The 3,599-nt window shown below is 38.5% G+C and overlaps 1 pseudogene; it reads left to right on the top strand.

Moving 5' to 3' along the window:
* Positions 1-301: 301 nt before the first annotated feature.
* On the top strand, positions 302-3,302 carry LOC150012396 (14-3-3 protein beta/alpha pseudogene; annotated as a pseudogene).
* Positions 3,303-3,599: the final 297 nt, after the last annotated feature.

The following is a 3,599-nucleotide window of genomic DNA, read 5'->3' on the forward strand; positions in this document are numbered from 1 at the left end:
ATGATGTGACAAAAATGTTGTGACCAGAGACTTGTAGGAACCTAACCCTCTATCTCCTTTCCCTAGGAGCAATGGCCCAGTGTTCCTTAATTCAGTGTTTTCCATGACTTTATAAAACAGAATGACTGCAATGAACAAGAATTGACTGTACTTCTGCTTCATAGCTTCTCACTGCTGCATTGTATTCCATACCATACTTTATTTCTCTGTCTCCCTTGGTTTGGGAGTGCCTCCAATCAAGGCTATGACAAAGATCTCCCCTCGGTTACCAGTGTGAGAATTTCTCTGGAGCATCCCCAGAATGGACTTCTGGGTCCTAGGGTAAGTGAATTTGACCAAGTACTGCTGGGCTACTCTAAAGAAAGGCTGCCCTCATTGGCACTCCCACCAGAATCACATGAGGGTCCTGTATCCCCTCAGCCCAACCATGACCTGCTGTCATCAAACATGCAATTTGATAGGGATAAAGTCATAGCTCATTATAGTTTTTATTTTATATTTCTAATTAAATGAGTAACAGCATTTCTTCATTTTCTTATCATTTGGGTTTCCTCTTTTGTGAACTGCTTATTTATATATTTTTGCCTATTTATTGTTTTTTTATTGATTTGCAAAAATTCCCTGTGTAATTTACATATTTGAACCGTGTCCGGTTTAGACATTTAAAATATATTCTCCTAATTTGTCATTTGCTTTTTTACTATGTCTGTGATTTTTTTCATTAAGTGGAAAATTTTAACATTGACATAGTAAAGGAATGTAACTTTGGATTGATGGATGGTATCTAGCTGGGAAGAAGGGGAAGTTTAGGAGTGAGTTTCCATATGAAGGGCCATGTCATTTAAAGAAAGGGTAAAGGAAATTGAAATTGTTTTGGGGATGGGGGAAGATAACATATAAATGGCAGGATAGCTATTTTATCTGTAGAACTGTATGTCAAAGAACCTTTAGATTTAGTCTATTTCCAAGTAGCAAGAACTGCTCCTTGTTTTCCAAGATGACCAAGCAGAGGCTGGATGGACAACAGGAATGCTACATGGAACTATGGCCTTTGCTGGGTAACTAGAGTCAAGGAGTTGCTGTCAATTCTAAGAACCTGTGAATGGCATTGAGATTGTTCTTAAGCAAGCAATTCATCATTTTAGCATTAAGTCTCACTTGGCTAAGCTAGTCTTCCCAGTATCTGTCGATATTTTCTCACTATACTTCACCCCCACTTCTTATCTACACAGGTACAACTTACTAACTATATGAACATGACATTAGGCAAGCCTGTCCTATGACTTCCTCCTCTTCTTTTTAAAACTCACAATTGTAATTTAGACTTCCAAATGGCTTCCTTAATTACAGGTATGAGGTTGGAGAGAGGTAAAAGGAAGAGGGAAGGTAAAGGATTGAATATACCTTGGTGCAATTATGAAATGTGCAAAAAGGGTAGCTTCTGTTTTTTATTCATCCTTTAGTTAATTCACTCATTTTATTATACATTGGGGAGTGCCTCATTCATGTCAGGCACTGGGTTCAGCATTGGAGGTACAAGAGTGAGCAAAATAGCCAATGTCCTACCTTCGTGGAGCATAGACACTAAGGGGAAAACATCTGTTTCACACCAAATCTATAAAATTCTCAGATTTCTATCCACGTTTTCCTTTTAAAACTAGTAAAATGAATAAGAAAAATGGAAATTAGAATTAAATAAAAATACCACTTTCATCTGTTGTGAACATTTCATCTGTTGGCTAACCTAAGAAGGTTGACAGACACTACTGGGGAAGCTGTGGGACAACAGGCATTTTCATGCATTGCTGCTGTGAATGCAGACTGGTCAAGTACCTGTGGAGGGGGATTTGGCAATGTTCAACAAAATGACATACATTTATCCCTTTGACCTAACAAATGCATTACTGGCAAAATATCCCTAAGATAGGCTGGTAAAAATAAAATAAGATTATGTACAAAGCTATTTATTATAGTATATTTTGTAATATCTAAAGACTAGAAAAACAACACAAGTGTCTACCACTACAGAACTACTTGAAAACACCATGGCTTAGTCAAATTCACAAAATGGAGAACAATACATTATTTAAAAACAAAAACCGAGGGCCACTGCTACATCCTACACAGAGAGATCTTTAAAATATATTGTTATTAAAAAAGCAAAGTGAAGAATAGTGTGGGTAGCACTATTTAAGATATACATTATATCTTAAAACTTGGGAGAATTGTATATATATCTATTATTTAACATGTTTAATGTAAGGAGAGACAAAACTAATAAAAATTGTTTCCTATGTGGGAGGTAGGAAACAGATAATAAGGAAAACAATATAAACTAGATTATCTGAAGGAATTTTATTTTATAGATTAGACTTTGGTGCCATCTGAATGTCTTATAAGACAAAATGTAATCAAAAAAGAAAACTATAGGCAGAAGTACAGCTGCTGCCACTGCCACGCCAATCCCAGAGTGGGCGTGGGAGGGAAGTGGTTGCCTTTGCCCCTACAGTCCTCCCACAAGAGTGACCATAGATAAAAGAGAGCTGGCACAGAAAGCCAGACTCCGGAGCAGGCTGAATACTATGATGATACGGCCACAGCCAGGAAGGCAGGCACAGAACAAGGGCACGAACTCTCTCTCCAGTGAACAGAGAGACCTGCTCTCTGGCGCCTGCAGTAACATTCTTCCTGGCGTGTCTTCTCCAGCTGTGAACAGAAAAAAGAAGAAAGAGAAGCAGCGGGTGGGCTGAGCACAGTGAGAACATAGAGGCAGAGCTTCAGGACAACTGCAACAATGTTCTGGAGCTGTTGGACAAACACCTCATTCCCAAGGCCACACAACCAGAAAGTGAGGTGCTCAACTTGAAAATGAAAGGCAGTTATTTTAGATGTCTTTCTGAGGTAGCATCTGGAGACAGTAAGCAAACCACTGTGGCAAATTCTCGATAGACTTACCAGAAAGCATTTGAAATTAGCAAGAAAAAATGCTCTTACACACTCAGTTCACCTTGGCCTGGTACTGAATTTCTGTCTTTTACTAGGAGGTTCAGCACTCTCCTGAGAAGGCTGCACCTGGGCAAAAACAGCATTGGGTGAACCAGTGGCTCATTGGACACACTGAATGAAGAGGCATACAAAGAGAGCACTGTGATAATGCAGTTGCTTAGGGACGATAACCCTCTGTAGATGTAGAACACTAGGAAAATGAAGGGGGTGCGGGGGAGGGAGACAGCTACTATCTATCATGCTTTCTGATCTGTTCAGTACCACTCTGTACCTTCAACATATATCCCTTTGGGTGATTTTAAAAAAAGAAAAAAAGAATCTTATGTCAACTTTTCAATTTTTCACAGCCTCAGGCTAGCAAAAATGGCCCATGGGATAAACAGCTGGTATTTGTTTCTTAAAATTAGTTTGGTCATATAAATGCCGTGGCATTCTGAAGTTTTGATTTTTAACATTGACAGGATTACGGTGTGCTTAATTTAAAAAAAAAAAAACTGAACACTGTGCTCATGAGGTTTTATAACAAAGCAGAACTCTTACTGATAGAAAAAAAAATAGACTTGAATTACCTATAACTTTTGGAAAAGTTTAAT

The sequence above is a fragment of the Furipterus horrens genome, unplaced genomic scaffold (genome assembly GCF_987537825.1).
Source record: "Furipterus horrens unplaced genomic scaffold, mFurHor1.1.pri manual_scaffold_4, whole genome shotgun sequence".
Taxonomy (NCBI): Eukaryota; Metazoa; Chordata; class Mammalia; order Chiroptera; family Furipteridae; genus Furipterus; species Furipterus horrens.